The following is a 17,017-nucleotide window of genomic DNA, read 5'->3' as shown; positions in this document are numbered from 1 at the left end:
AAAGAAATAGAGAAGAAAGCCTTGGCTAGTATGATGGGGGGAAAACCCCTATACTTCCTTAACTAGATTAAGAAGTAAAGATCAGGGGCACCTGGGTGGCTCAGTCGTTAAGTGTCTGCCTTTGGCTCAGGGCATGATCTCAGGGTCCTGGGATCAAGCCCCATATCGGGCTCCTCTGCTGAGAGCCTGCTTCCTCCTCTCCCTGCTTCCTTCTCCCCCCTGCTTGTGTTCCCCCTCTCCCTGGCTGTCTCTCTCTCTGTTGAATAAATAAATAAAATATTAAAAAAAAAAAAGAAGTAAAGATCAGACTCAGAGCAAACATTAAAAACTGCAAATGGCACTCAAGCAGGTATGAAACATGAAAATACTGATAGCCAGGAAATAGCTTTGACAAAAGCACAGAAAATGCACAGGAAGGCTTGATTTATTGTGCCTTACTCTGTAAGCAGATCCCACGAGGTCCAGGCCTTCCCATATTTCTGGCCTGCACTACAGGAAAAAAAAACATCATCAGACTGTTCTACCCTTAATAAAAAATGAAAAACTTCATAAAATGACCCTTGGTTTTTGAAAGCAGGCAAATATGCTCCTGAGTTCCTTCTTAGATAAACTTTATACATTTTCTCAGTACCTTGGAAATATTAATCTTACCATGTCTTTGAAATATAGGTATCCAAGGAGAAAACTGGCTAAAGCAACTTCTGAGGCTGGAAAAAGACAGGTTTTTAAAAAAACAAACCGCTACTTCATATTTCTATAGGCTCCTTGCCCAAAATTTAGTACATAGCCTCTATAAGATTATCTACTAAAGACAAACAAAAATCTTAAAAGTTTTCTCCACAAATATTGGTAAAATCTTTAGCTATGTAAGTGGGTAACCTTAACTTGTTCCACCGGCCAGAAACACCATTTAGATCTAACTGTTCTTTAATAAGCTAGTGAGTTTTGTATTATTGTACTTGCTTTGTGGCTAAAATTTTTCAGGGAAAGCTACGAGATCTCTGCTTGCATCTGTCTGGATGTTTATGTGTGGCAATGGTGTATGTTACGTAATATGTGGTGTTTTTCTCCCTCTGGATGGTAGTCCTAAAAACTAACTTGTGGAAGAGTTCTATTAATTGCTTAAAGAAAATATAAGTACTTACATAAATTAAGGCTGGTCAAATTAGCTTACGGTCATCTCTACTAGATATTTGAGATTATAAAATTGTAAATTCAACCTAAGAACAAAACGTACAATAAAAATGATTTGCTGGGACACCTGGTTGGCTCAGTTGGTTAAGCGTCTGCCTTTGGTTCAGGTCATGATCTCAGGGTCCTGGGATCAAGCCTCACATCGGGCTCCTTGCTCAGCAGGGAGATTGCTTCTCCCTCTGCCTGCCACTCCCCCTGCTTGTGCTCTCTCTCTCTCTCTGACAAATAAATAAATAAAATATTTTTTAAAAATTTGCTTAATATATGTCAATATGGCAGACCATGTTATATGTGAAATTTTTGTAACTTTTTAGGTTCTTTGAGGGACTAAAGATATTTGGGTCTGTTAATAACATATTCCTTTTACCACATCAAAAAACTGAGCTATGAAAATGCATGTGTAGAGATTACAAAGTGGCATATTCACAAATACGCTACCCTGCTCACAATGTTAGGATGTAGCAGACAGTTCACAACTGCTTACTTCTTAGTTTTTATTGGAAACTGAGTTTACTAAAGGTTAAGAATTCCAATGAATATAAGTGAAACCTACATATAGAAATAATAAGGGTAAAGAAAAAAAACTTTAAGTAAAGCACATAGGGATAGTAAAATGTGTTCTTTTTTTTTTTTTTAAAAGATTTTATTTATTTGACAGAGAGACAGCCAGCAAGAGAGGGAACACAAGCAGGGGGAGTGGGAGAGGGAGAAGCAGGCTCCCAGCGGAGGAGCCTGATGTGGGGCTCGATCCCAGGACTCCGGGATCACGCCCTGAGCCGAAGGCAGACGCTTAACGACTGCACCACCCAGGCGCCCCAAAATGTGTTCTTGATAGGGAAAGGTATGAGGTATGACATTGCATTTTTGTTAAGGGGACAGTAGTAATTTGTCCTAATTTAGAGATTACTTAAAGGTTATTTTAGACTAGAAAAAAAAAAAGAAAAGAAAGGACAAAACCTAAACGGACATAGGAAGTTAAGAAAAGAGCGTGAGAGAGGCAGTGCGGGGGCGGGGGTGGGGGGCAGAAGGGAGGAATTGTTATCTTGTGTGGTCCACCTGGTGAAAATTAAATGAATTTATTATAAGGGTTTTAAAAGTGAGCTTTCATAGCATCAGGGTGCCTATGCAAAACTGGAATTTAATTTTTTCTCTCTTTTAAAAGGACAAAGTTTTCTTGGATTATTGTAAAAGATTTTTCTTTACTAGATAAAGAACTTGCCTGGAAAACAAGGATTCTGTGTCTCATTAAGATAACTGCCTGTGCTTCACGTTCTTTATCAGGCCTTTGATTACTCAAAAAGACTGAGTCTTCTCAATATTAAAAGAAGGTCCCCCCCCCACTCAAGTGTATTTGCCTCTAGAATCTTTTATCGTCAGTTTGGTTAGATAAGTAACTAAATATTGTTTCAAGTAATCTGTCATTTTATTTAATCAGTGTTCAAACCTTTTGACATTTTTTACAACGTTCCCAAATCAACTTTTAAATAAAGTCTTTTTGACCTTAAGCTAACTGAGATTTGCCCAAGGATCCTTGGAAAATCTCAAAGATTCGTTCTCTGTCATTACAAATAGAGAAATGTTAAACCAATTAGGTTTATCTGCTATGTTAAATTACATGAGAAATATTGTCAAATGAAAGGGATGTTCAACCTTCCTTGGGTTATATTTGTATGGGTATATGTTATTAATATAAGTGTTCCAGAAATTGTAAGAAATTCCTAGAAATCTGGTATGTCCTGGTATTATGTTATCCGTCAGAATTCTAGTTAATCATCTTAAAATGTTGTATGTCACATAAATCCCCACATTTCCTTGTTAATTGCATTTAAATGAGTTCTCATCAGATTTTTAGTCACACTATCTTTTTAAAAATTTTCTTAAAGATTTATATATTTATTTTGAGAGAGAGAGAATGTGTGTGAGCAGGGGGAGGGGCAGAGGGAGAGGGAGAATCTCAAGTAGATTCCCTGCTGAGCCCTACACGAGTCTCCATCTCACAACCTTGAGATCATGACCTGAGCCGAAACCAAGAATGAGATGCTCAACTGACTGAGCCACCCAGACACCCCAAACCACACTATTTTAAGTCTTTTGTCGGCCACAGATAGTTATTACTGTATTCTTTTTTTTTTAATGTTTTTTTATTATATTATGTTAGTCACCATACAGTACATCCCTGGTTTTTGATGTAAAGTTCGATGATTCATTAGTTGCATATTACTGTATTCTGATTCTTCTGTGAACACATTTGAAACTGCTAACCCAAGATTGAGCAGAGCAAGAATTAATTACATGGGACTAAATGAACTGATGAGGTTACTTACAACTTTCTAATGACTTTTTGTTTAATACACTACTGGAATGTTTTACAAAAACAAAAAATTAAAAAGAAAAAACCAAAATACTTTTTCCTTCCCTACATTGCCCAAACACATACATCCTACTTTGTGCTACCTTTAAAATAGTTACCTTGGGATGCTCTGCACATTTGAAAAAACTATGCTGGCAGAACTCAGAAGGAATTGTGCTTCTCTGTACATGCTCATGAAGACTGGTTCTGAGCCACATGAGATGTCATAATTTTGTAGTTACCGTTATTTTTTATCACTGGTGGTTCCTTTCTGCTGGGCTCTAATATTATTCCCTAGTTTGACTCTGAGTGACTACTTGATTCTTGTTATTTGTTCAACAATCAAGAATTAACTCCTTTCTTTAGGCTACACCTAATTTTGATTCTTTAATAATAAATAGACAAATTCTCAGGACCCAAAGAGAGAGAAACCAGTTAAAAGAGGTAATCTTTGGTTCTCTTTATATTCTTCCTAAGTCAATGCTAAAGAACATCTAATTATTAGCCATGCTAGTTTTGACCTGCCATTAATGAGATTAATTTATCTTTTCACACATCTGAACAGTTACAATTTGGTTGGATTGCATATGGAAATATTCGCTTATACCACATCCTGAACCAAACAGATAGCATGATATTGTGTGACCACTTCACAGGAAAGAGGTGTTTTGATCCCCTTAATTATCTCCCCTGGAGCAGATATTACTGGCGGTGATAATATCTAATCATAATTCTATTATGTCATTTGAAGTAGGTTTAATGAGTAAGTTATTTAAAAATAAAACAGCAAGTAAGCATGATTTGGAAACAGAGATTTTTTCCCCCCAGAAATTCTGTATGTATCACGTTATATTTGATGCAATATATGCATTTTATCATTTTGGGAAAGACAGTATGCATACCAGATTATTTTGTTGGATTATAATGGACAATAGTCATAATTTATTCTTTCTAGTTGTTTCCCATGATAAAGAAAAAAATAATTATGATATGTCTGACAGTTTGATCTCTCAGACTTTTTTGACTATTTCCCAAAACTAAAATTATCCTTAAAAGAAAAAGATTTGCCAGGGTTTAAGATATTCTAAAGAATGTACTATAGGACCTCTGTTAAAAGTCAAGGGTGAACGCACAGGTTTATCTTTGCTCCCTTCCCAAATCCCATTAAAATATCAACAAAATGAGTTTTATTTTTTAAAAGATTTAATTTATTTATTTGACAGAGAGATTGAGAGAGAGCACAAGCAGGGGCAAAAGCAGAGGGAGAGGAAAAAGCAGGCTCCCAGTGGAGGAGCCTGATGTGGGGCTTGATCCCAGAACTCCAGGATCACACCCTGAGATGAAGGCAGTCGCTTAAGGACTGAGCCACCCAGGCGCCCCCATCTGTTTTGTTTCTTAAATTCCTCATATGAGTGAAGTCATATGGTATTTGTCTTTGTCTGACTGACTTATTTCACTTAACATGAAACACTCTAGTTCCATCCATGTCGTTGCAAATGGCAAGATTTCATTGTAAGATTCCTTTCTTAGACAAATGTCTGAACCAAGAGAAAGGACCTACATACACTAATATTTGAGGCCCACAGTGAAATGGCCAGTCTTCCCCAATGGTCAGTGGTGAAATCCACTCAAGCTCACAGATTTTCCACTCAGCTTTTTATGCTCAACTCTTAAATATGCACAACTAGAAAAGACTGCCAGATACTTGGGACAGCAGAAGGTGCAACTCTTAATCTCAGAGCTGTAAGTTTGAGCCCCATGTTGGGTATAGAGATTACTTAAAAATAAAAAAAAATAAAAATAAAAAATAAAGATTGCCAGATACTTGATGAAAGCCACTGATGTGAAAGATCAAAATAAACACTTAGAGAAGAGGACCTCAGAGGAAACAGAAGCAAAACAAAACAAAATATAAATCATAATGAATATCTCAGAGAAGTAAAAGAAAATATCACATCTAAGAACACCTGGGTGGCTCAGCCGTTAAGCATCTGCCTTTGGCCCAGGTCATGATCCCAGAGCCCTGGGATTGAGTCCTGCATTGGGCTCCTTTCTCAGTGGGAACCTGCTTCTCCCTCTGCCTGCTGCTCCCCTGCTTGTGCTCTCTCTCTCTCTTTCTGGCAAATAAATAAATAAAATCTTAAAAAAAAAGGAAAATATCACATCTATGTAACAAGAAAGGATGCTATAATAACGAAATAATCATAGAATTTTAAAAAAGGAGCCCTTGAGATTTAAAAATATGACCACATAAGGGCACCTGGATTAAGCATCTGACTCTTGAAATTGGCTCAGATCATGATCTTGGGGTTGTGAGATAGAGCCTGTTGTCAGGCTCTGTGCTCAGTGCGGAGTCTGCTTGAGGATTCTCTTCCCCTCCCTCTACCCTTCCCCCCCATGCATGTGTACTCTCTCTCTCAAATAAATAAATATTTTTAAAAATATGACCACATTAATAAAACACTTAATAGAAAAATCAAGAGATAAATTTGAGAAATATTCCTGGAAATAGAATAAAAAGACTGAGATGAAAAACAGGAGAGAAAAGATGAGAAAATTAGAGAACAATAGGAATTCTTAATAGGAATTCTTAAAAGGAATCACAGAATAAAAACAATATATAAAATAAATGTGAAAAACTGAAGAACACAGATTTCCACATCAAAAGGCAACCAAGTGCCTAAAACAATGGCATGGAATAAAATTTATACCAATGCACATCCTCATGAAATTTTGGAACAACAGAGATAAAGAGAAAATTTTAAAACTTAAGGGCAGTGATCTTCAACCTACAGTCCTATATGCGGTCAAACCATCCAGTGTGAGAGAAGGAAAAAAAAAAACATTCTCAGATGTGTTAGGACAATAAAACTTTACTTCTCTGCACCCTTTATCAGGAAGCCCCTGAAGGACATGGTCCATTTTAAAAAGAGCTAATAAGAAAAAAGATGTGGGATCTAGGAAACAGGGATCTATCATAGGAGAGAAGTGAAGGAAATTACAAAAGAAGTGTTGTCCAACATTGATAACCTTGTAGTTGGTTAAAGAGAAGCCAATTCAGATTATAGCAAGAGGGTGAATGGCTCCAGGAGTGTGGACTCCAGCGGGAAAACCACACTTAGAGATGGCTTGGAATGTCTGAACCTATTGAAGGGAGTTTAAAAACTTTGGCTGAGACTTTGGGTAATGACTTATTACATGAATAAGTACATGAAAAACTAAGCAAATAGAAAAACAAGGCAATTATTAACACTAAGAAAAACAAAAAGTTAAGAATGGAAACACAACCAAATTATAGTATCATATTATAGTCACCTGCAAGTGTTGGTGCATGCTTGTAAAGAAAAAGAACAGAGGAAGGGAGAGGGGTGCCTGGGTGGCTTAGTGAGTTAAACATCTGCCTTTGGTTTCAGGGTCCTGGGATCGAGCCTCATGTCAGGCTCTCTGCTCAGCGGTGGAATCTGTTTCTCCCTCTCATTCTCCCTCTGTGCTCTTCCTCTCTCTCTCTCTCTCAAATAAATAGATAAATAAAATCTTAAAAAACAAAACAAGGGAAGGGGGAGTTGAGAGAGAGCTAAATCTTTATCTTCCTTGGTGGAAATAAATAGAAAATGTCTATGAAAATCAAGAAATAGTAGAATAGACATGCTCTTGAGATATATGGCAGTAAATACTAGAAAAAATAAATAGCTAAAGAAGTTAAAAAGAGATTACCCTAGTGTTGGGTATTAGATGGCAAAGATTAGGGCAATTTTTCATTAAATTTGATTAATTAATTTAATTTCTTTCAATTTTCATTAAATTTATAACATTTTATTTTACTCTAAAAATAAACACATATATTTTGTGATGAAAAAATGAAAGTTAAAAAATATGTTGTGTGTGGGGCGCCTGAGTGGCACAGTGGCTAAGCGTCTGCCTTCGGCTCAGGGTGTGATCCCGGTGTTATGGGATCGAGCCCCACATCAGGCTCCTCCACTATGAGCCTGCTTCTTCCTCTCCCACTCCCCCTGCTTGTGTTCCCTCTCTCGCTGGCTGTCTCTATCTCTGTGGAATAAATAAATAAAATCTTAAAAAAAAAATATGTTGTGTGAGAAAAAGAACTAAAAGACATACTCCAAAATTTTTACAGTGGTTATTTATGAAAACTTTTCAGAATTTTTATTTACTTTGTATTTTTTTTTGGCATATTCTAAGTGTTCTTTCAGCAATTGCTACTTTTGCAATTAACAAAGTAATATATAAACACACAGGGGACGCCTGGGTGGCTCAGTGGGTTAAGCATTTGCCTCTGGCTCAGGTCATGACCCAGGGTCCTGGGATCAAGCCCCACATCGGGCTCCCTGCTCAGCGGGGAGCTGCTTCTCCATGTCCCTCTGCTGCTCCCCCTGTTTGTGCTCTCTCGCTCTCTCTCTCAAATAAATAAATAAAATTTTAAAAAGTAAAAATAAATATGATGTTAAAAAAAAAGATTTAGCCTCAGAAAGCAACTGACACTGGTAAATCAAAACTGTGTCGGGGTGCCTGGCTGGCTCACTTGGAAGAATGTGCAACTCTTGATCTCTGGGTCTTCAGTTTGAGCCCCACATTGGGGATAGAGATTACTTAAATAAATTAATTAAAACTTAAAAAAAAAACCTGTCTGTATTAATGGAGGGAGGCATTGGCATGGGTTTTGTCAGAGGGTGTTAAGTAATCACTTGCCAACGAAACACTGCGATTTCTGTAAAGCTGGTAAAGACCTTGGGAGACCATGATCAGAGTAGCTGTACTCGCCTCCTTACTCAGCTGATGCTGTCTCTGCGGAGTCTGGCCCAGGGGTGCAGAGGACCTAGTCTCATCTCTGCTGTGGCAGCATGGCTCCTGGGAGAATATACAGGGGTGGGAGAGATGGAAAAGAAGCAGTGGGAACAACACCTCAGGCACTCCAAGGACAGGTGCTGAAAAGTTAAGGTGAAGTATTTTCTCACTCAACTAGTGGGGCTTCATCTAGCTTCGTAACAGCCTGGGCAACAGACGCAGCATCCCTAGCAGCTGCTCCTTCCAAGTCCAGTAGCCTGGCCATGGGTCAGCGTGGCTTCCTGTGGGAACATTTCCTGCTTCAGGAGCAGGGCTTGACCCCAATCCAAAAGTGGCATTTTGCTGGCCCCTGTATCCATGGGTCACTGGCAAATGGTAAATAATTTGGGTTTGCCTAATCTAGACCATTTATTCCCCCACGGCTTGGTGATCACTTTCTGTTCTTTTAGTTCTCAATATCCCCGTGATTTAAGCTCCTGCTCTTTGCAAGGAGATCAAATAAGAAAGAATTTCTTTCTGTGTCTCCTGACCATCCAAGCTCTAGACATCATTTAACTTTTGCCCCTAATTTACTCTATGGCCTTACTGTTGCTGTGTTTTGAGTGAGGTAACTGATTCATACTGAGAGGAAATAATATTTAACATACACCGGAGGAATTATTTCTACGGTAGTGCCAATACTGTGCTACACGAGTCTCTAGCTCCCGGGCTCTAGCACGGAGGCATGAGTTACTGAGTATGGAACCATCACTAAGTCTAATAAACAGGCCTGGCCTCGGAAGATCTGCCATATATTCTACCTGCAGTTACAGACGCGATTGTGCCATCCCTGGTATTTGCTGCACACTCGCTCTCTCCTCTGCCTCTGTGCCTGCCGTTTCTGCAGTCGGCTATGCAGACCCCGAAAGAAGGGCCCGGATGTCTGGTGAACTACAGCAAAGAGCAATGAGGCTGGAGGGTTGAGCAGGGTCAGACAGGTGCTTAATACCAAAGACAGCAAGATTTAGCACGTAATCCCAAAGACAAGGGGAGACTGTTTTTGAGTATTTAACTGGAGAGTAACAGGATCAAAATCTTTTGTAAAAATCACTCTAGTTTGAATTCAGGAATTGTGGTAGAGAACGGCCAGGTCATACCGATGGCAGACAATGGTGGGGAGTGGAGACAACTGGGGGCTCAAGAGATAGGTTTGAAAAATCGCTTTAAATACACATTATCTATAATTTTTACAGGGATTGTAGAGGTAGGTAATATTTCTGCTCTACAGATGAAAAAACATGTGCCCCAGAGAAGCAAAGTCACTTGCCCAGAGAAATAGAGCTGGTAAAGGACAAAGCTCGGAGTTAGACTCAGTTCATTTCCACGGCCTTTTCAGTGTACCACACTACCTTGTAAAAATTTAAGTGAAGAGAGAAGAAATAAATATTGAGACCCAATTCTCATCCCTTGACAAAGCTATAAATTCTTTGTCTATTCCTTGTCTAATTTTAGTTCCTGATATAGTTTTGCAAACCCATTCATGGTCTTGCACACCCATTTTATACATTTATTTTTAAAGTATGAGTTATCTCTGAGAGGTTGGTTTCACACTTCTTAGATGCCACTGAACAATTAGACGCTATTTTAAAAATCAATATGCTTGGTGTGTGACCAACTAATAGAATAATTCTGGATGGCTTTAGATTCTTTGTGCATACTTTCTGAATACACTATTATTTCTGCTATCTTTAAGCTGCCAGCGTAAATACAGTTAGAACTTTGGCTGGATCTCACTTCCCTGTTTCACATTATAAACAAATATGTTCCTTCCCACTTTGGTCAAGTTACAAAAATATTTTCTCAATTTACACAATAATTGAGCATTCAACATTGAGAAATTATGGTGAAATACTGAACTGACTTTTCCAATGTGTGATAAAATGTAGTCTTACTTGCAAAGAGATGGACATGTTCCCATTTTGATTTCCTCTTTCCAGAAGAGCATTCTGATTTCATTTCTTTACTGAGTATGATCTTTGAGTTTAAGATTCTGTATGATCTTTTCATTTGTGGCAATGCCATTACATTTTCTTTCACTGAACTAGAAACCAGTGATTTCAATCTGTAGATTAGCTCTGTATAATCACAAAAAGTTGGAGAAGGAGAGAAAAAATTGTTGCAAATAGGAGAATGAGATCATATACTTGGGTTGTACTTTCCTTACCTCTTGACAGACATTTTGTTGCTACCCTTAGCAAGCAAATAAGATAATATGCTTAACAAATTAATAATGATTTATGTGGATACACGGAATGGAAGATAGTGCGATTCTTTCTCCCTTCTGGCATCACTCCAAGGTGTTTTGGATGCAGCCATACTATCTTTTCATCCCTCCACTACCAACCCCAGGTCAACTACCTTTGTGAGGTAGCTGGTTGCTGACATGAAAACAGTCTATTTCCAACTCGGTCAGGTAGGAACTGAACTCACAAACATAGTGCCATTTATTACAGGTCTCACAATGACCTGATGAATGAAAAGATGATGAGAGCTATATTAGTGTCTTATGTATTGATTTTGGAAAATAGTTCCTTTGACTGCTGATTCAAAATTCTTTTCAATTAAAGAATAACTTAGTAGGGGCGCCTGGGTGGCTCAGTCGTTAAGCGTCTGCCTTAGGCTCAGGGTGTGATCCCGGCGTTATGGAATCGAGCCCCACGTCAGGCTCTTCCACTGGGAGCCTGCTTCTTCCTCTCCCACTACCCCTGCCTGTGTTCCCTCTCTCGCTGGCTGTCTCTCTGTCAAATAAATAAATAAAATCTTTAAAAAAAAAAAAAAAGAATAACTTAGTAAATATAGGAATATTATAAAAATACAGAATGGTAAGCTCTAACCTGTTTTAAAAAATGAGTAAGGGGTGCCTGGGTGGCTCAGTCGGTTAAGCATCTGACTCTTCATTTCAGCTCAGGTCATAATCTCTGGGTCGTAAGACTGAGCCCCACATCAGGCTCTGTGTTGAGCGTGGAGCCTGCTTGAGATTCTCTCTCCTTCTCCCTCTGCCCCTCCACCTGCTTGCTGATGCATGTATGCATGCTCCCTCTCTCTGAAAAAAAAAAAAAAAAAGAGTAAATGTTTCAACATCTAGGAACCTAAATTTCATGACAGAACTACTGACAAGGCTTTCTCAGTAGTCTCTTCTCCTCCAAATTCTCTCCCCTCCAACCCACTCTGCACCCAGAGCGTGTCAGCCTTGACCTCAGAGGACTCAGTGTTTGTAACATACATATGTCAATCACATGTTTCTATGACTTTATTGTGGTTTACTATTATATCGTCCATATATTCAACATCATGAGGTCTTCAAGAGCTTACTCACCTTACAAGGCTTCTCCTCTGGGGAAGCACACTTACATGTATAATATAGACATTCAACACACTCGATAAAGTCACTGTGTAAAAAATGCATTCCACCTACAATTAAGGTGTTACTCTCTTCTCTTGACCACATGTTAAAACAGGTTTCTGACATTACAAACCCTGCAAGTAATACAAACTCACAAATAAAAGCCAATCACAAACTACAAAAGAATGTGTTTCTCGAACATTAGAGAAGAATTAGAAAGGCTAGAATTTAAAAAAGAGGGAAATTATTTTTTAAAATAGAAGGCTAACTCAGGCCTCTGGAATAAATTAGAAATACAACCATATGTTTGAGACACAGGATTCCTCATGCCAATGTGGGTAAAACATTTTTGAAGATATGATTCAACACTTCATTTAAAGTTAGTAAGGGAAAAAGTCTCCGCTTCACTTGCCAAAAAATTATATATGAGTAATTGAATTATGTAAGAAGTTTCTGTGTAACATTTGATTATAAAATTTAATAATTTGTCCATTAATTCAATAACAAATAAGGTTTGATTGAATATCTTCTATGTAAGGGGCACTGTATTAATGCTGAGTCTAGAAGGTTGATTGTTTTCTTCTACAGGACATGCAAACCAACCAGCAATATAATAGTTGCTTTTTTAAAAGTTGCTTTTTAAAAAGATTTTATTTATTTGTCAGAGAGAGAGACAGAGAGAGAGCATGCACAAGCAGAGGGAGTGGCAGGCAGAGGGAGAAGCAGGCTCCCTGCTGAGCAAGAAGCCCCATGCAGGACTCAATCTCAGGACCCTGGGATCATAACCTGAGCTCAAGGCAAACACTTAACTCACTGAGCCCCCAGGCCTTCCTATAATAGTTGCTTTAATGTTGGTCTGTCCGAAGTACTGATGGAGTGTGGAGTGGACCTGAAGTCTGTGAGGAAGAAACAGTGATGGCTTCACAGCATTTCAGCTGAATAAGATTTGGAGGAAGAATAGGATTATGTTTGGTGGGCAGATGGATTAGGAGACTCGTGGTAGAAAATTTCTTTTTTTTTTTCCTTCAAGATTTTATTTATTTATTTGACAGAGAGCAAGAGAGCACAAGCAGGGGGAGCAGTATGCATGTTTTTCTCAGAAGACAGTCAAAAGCTTTATTTATTATCTATTTTGCTCTTAAAGGGAAACGTACCTAAAATATGTTAACGATCATTGCTGAAGGTAATGTAGATACTCTGAAATAGTCTGAGCAAGAAAAATGACACAATTATATTTTTCGCATAAAAATAACTTTTTGGTAGCACAGACTAAAGGGATAGTGTGTGCATGTTCGAAAAAGAAAGGCAGGAATAACGGCAAGGTGATAATAAAGACAGTGATCTTCAAACTTTTTTTGATCGTGGTCCACTTTGCAACAGGAAGAAATGATCCCATAACTTAGCTTACCATACCACGGCCACTTTCCTGAGGAAAAAGAACTGAGTCTTTAGGATGAAATGTCATTTTTTTAAAAACCGAAGTTTGGTGGAATGGTATATACCTCTACTTTATCATTCAGGTTGTGAGTGTGCATCGTTATTCCATAAAAATGAAGGAAAAAACCATTCAGTTTTGATCAATTCATACTCTTAGGGGGACTATGGACTGCAAATCATTTTTTGAGAGACTGCTATTACTATCTACAAGAGAAATAAGAGGCCAAGATAGAAGAAGGTAGGAGGTACAAAGAAGAGAAGACAGATAAGACATATCAAGGGATCAGAATCAGCAGAATTTTTTGATTGCTTGGATGGAGATACAAGGCAGAGCAGAAAAGCCTGATATTTTCGGTTTCCAGTGAACTGAATACGGGGCATGCAGGATGGCAGATAAACCTGGAGGAGAATAGGGTGGGTAGGAGATAATGAGTCCAATTTTTGAATATGCTGTGTTTGAGATCCCAAGTAGACACGCCTTGCAGGCAGCTGGATCCTGGGATCTTTCAGTTCAGTAAAGGGCTGGAGCTGTAAGTTCCTAACTTAGGAAAATAAAACATTCATATTATAGTCTGATTTCTCTATCATTTATAAGAATAAATAGGAATTCCAATTAAGAATTTTTTTATTATACCTCCTGGAATAAAATAGACAATCAGGATTAGGAAGAGGAGAAGTCAGAGCCAATTAAGAATCGCTGAGATACAGCAAGAACAACTACACACTTAGGATTTGAAATTCTCACTGAATGAAGATTCCACTGCCTAATTTCTTGAAATTATGTTCCATGCATCTTTTTTTCTCCTTACCAATCTCTCCCTCTTTAAACCATGGAATTTAAATGTTCATTTACTTGTTCTGCTGCTATTGGGGGTGTTTTTACTTTTTATTGATACATAATTTACATTTAGCAAAGTTCACAAATTTTAAGTGTACAGCTGAAGGCATTTTTACCTATTTCTGTGTAGCCAGCACAGAGACCAATTTAAAGGATTATAGCCAGCAACCCAGAAGGTTCATTTATGCCTCTTTCCAATTAACACTTTACAAAGCTAGCCACGATTTTGATCTGTAATACTGTTAGTTTGTCCTTTTCTGAGCTTCATAAAAATGGAATCAGGGAGTATGTTTTCTTTTTCTTTTTAAAGATTTTATTTATTTATTTAACAGAGAGAGAGACAGCCAGCGAGAGAGGGAACACAAGCAGGGGGAGTGGGAGAGGAAGAAGCACGCTCCCAGCAGAGCAGGGAGCCCAATGTGGGGCTCAATCCCAGGACCCTGGGATCACACCCTGAGCCAAAGGCAGATGTTTAATGACTGAGCCATTCAGGCGCCCCAGGGAGTATGTTTTCTTCATGTGTGGCTCACCTCATTCCACCTCACAGTATGTCTTTGAGATTCATTCATGTGTTGCCACTTCGTTGCAGTAGTTCATTTTTTCTGTGTAATATTACTTTGTATAAATATACCACAGTTTGGTCCTTTTGCCACTCACCAGCTCCTCTTCACCTCTCCTCTCCCCGTGGAAGCCCAGGGCACCAGACTGAGACACGGGGACCATGTCCCCACACAAGCTGACGACCCTCGGCTACCACAACCCTGCTGGCTTCAACTGCAAAGATGAAACAATTTAGGAACTTCATTGTTTGGCTTGAAAACCAGAAAATCAGACACTACGAGACTGAAGATAGAGGTGATTTAAGAAACATCCACAGCAGCGACTAGCTCAAGTTCTCAGAAAAGTATCTCAGAGATATAACTATCCATTCAAGATTCAAGATCATTGTCTCTAAGTTTTGCAAGTTTCACTATTATATGCCGGGGTGTTGACCTATTTTTATTGATTTTGAGGGGAGTTCTCTGTCCTCCTGGACTTGGATGCCTGTTTCCTTCCCAAGATCAGGGAAGTTCTCTGCTATAATTTGCTCCAATATACCTTCTGTGCCCCCCTTCTTCTTCTGGGATCCCAATTATTCCAATATTGTTTCACTTTATGGTATCACTTATCTCTCGAATCCTCCCCTCGTGGTCCAGTAGTTGTTTATCTTTTTCTCAGCTTCTTTATTCTCCGTAATTTTGGATTCTGTATCACTAATTCTCTCTTCTGCCTCATTTATCCTAGCAGTTAGAGCCTCCATTTTTTATTGCATCTCATTAATAGCCTTTCTGATTTTGACTTGATTCGATTTTAGTTCTTTTATTTCTCCAGAAAGGGATTCTCTAGTGTCTTCTGTGCTTTTTTCAAGCCCAGCTAGTATCTTTATAATCATTATTCTGAACTCTAGTTCCAGCATCTTCCTTGTCCACACTGAGTAGATCCCTGGCAGTCAGTATTGCCTCTTGTTCTCTTTTTTGAGGTGAGTTTTTCCATTTTGTCATTCTTGCAGAAAGTGGTCGCTTTTCTATTTGTAGAGTTGCAGCTATTCTTTTCTTAGATCTCCAGTTGAGTTCGCAGGCGTTCAGAATGATTTGATAGCCATCTAGCTGAATTCCCAGAAGCAGACAAAACTAAGGTCTCCTACTCCTCTGCCATCTTGGATCGGAACCAAGATTCAAGATCAACAAGAAGCAATAGACTGGCTTCTTGGTTTAGCTGTTAGGCATGAATATGGAGATTAATGCTGAAAAATACAAGGACTTGGTAACTGATAATACAAAAAATTCTGACAATGCAGCTAAAACTGCAGAGCCATTGATCAATTTGGATGTAAATAATCCCAATTCCAAGGCTGGTGTAATGGCTTTGGCTAATCTTCATGATAATTACCTGGTAATGCTTAAGGCAATTTGCATTTTGATCCAGAAGCACCTGACACAGAATGCATTTGCTAAAGCAAATCAAACAAAAGAGGGCTTGCCTGTTGCTTTAGACAAACATATTCTTAGTTTTGACAGAGGAGATGCAGTTCTTAATGAAGTTGCTCAAATCCTGCAGTTGCTGCACATAGAACAGCTACAGACAAAAATTCACGAAGCCAGAGTAGCTGTTAAGGCAATCACTGCTGATCCAAAGACAGACCACAGACAGGGGAGAGTTGGAAGATGAACCTTTTAGGATTTCAGCTTCTCTCCTACTTAGTATGATTGGGAACCAAGTATGCTCTAGCATGTGTTTGGAAATCAAATGTCCCATTTTCGAGGGAAGAATTCTAGAAAATTGACAATATTCTCAAGATTTACCATCATTGTTTTTTCATTAAGTTCAGGAAAGTGGGGAAAAAATATACCACAATTTGTCCATTCTACTATTGGTGGAGTATTTTTTTTCTTTTTTCGTAAATATGAATAAAGTTGCTATGCACATTCTTGTACATGTTTTTGGTAGGCGTATGTACTTGGTTCTCTTGAGTATCGTCCATGAAATGAAATTGTTGGGTCTAGCACAGGTGTTTGTTTAGCTTTAGTAAATTCTGCCAATATCCCAAAAATAGTTGTGCATACTAGGCTTCCACCAGCAGTGATTAATGTTCCCAATTCTCCACACTCTTGGTATTAATAGAACTTTTCATTGTAGTCTATCTGCTGGGTAGGAAGTAGTATCTCTCTCTCTCTCTTTTTTTTTTTTGCTTTGTTCTGTTTTAAGATTTATTATTTGAGAGAGAGAGAGCGTGCGCAAGAGTGGGGGGGGGAGTGGCAGAGGGAGAGGGGGAGGAAGAAGGAGAGCAGCAGACTCCTTGCTGAGCATGGAGCCCCACAGGGGCTTGATCCCACGACCGTGAGATCATGACCTGAGCCGAAATCAACAGCATCAGACTGAGCCACCCAGGGACCCCTCACATTGTTTCTTTCTTTCTTTTTTTTAACAGCTTTTTTGAGGTATAACATACATAAACTTCACATATTTAATGTCCAAA

The 17,017-nt window shown here is 38.6% G+C and overlaps 1 long non-coding RNA gene and 1 pseudogene across 1 annotated transcript; one reads left to right on the top strand and one right to left on the bottom strand.

Moving 5' to 3' along the window:
* Window positions 1-326: 326 nt before the first annotated feature.
* On the bottom strand, window positions 327-11,280 carry LOC117796363. The gene is made up of 3 exons (XR_004620794.1): window positions 11,218-11,280; window positions 10,276-10,458; window positions 327-489 (listed from the first exon to the last, which is right to left on the bottom strand). It is a non-coding gene; the product is annotated as an uncharacterized LOC117796363 (long non-coding RNA).
* Window positions 11,281-14,722: 3,442 nt separating this feature from the next.
* On the top strand, window positions 14,723-16,209 carry LOC100482263 (annotated as a pseudogene).
* Window positions 16,210-17,017: the final 808 nt, after the last annotated feature.

This window comes from Ailuropoda melanoleuca, chromosome 15, assembly GCF_002007445.2.
Source record: "Ailuropoda melanoleuca isolate Jingjing chromosome 15, ASM200744v2, whole genome shotgun sequence".
NCBI classification, from domain to species: domain Eukaryota; kingdom Metazoa; phylum Chordata; class Mammalia; order Carnivora; family Ursidae; genus Ailuropoda; species Ailuropoda melanoleuca.
The sequence above is the reverse complement of the archived record's forward strand: the minus strand, read 5'-3'. Positions and strand labels throughout refer to the sequence as shown.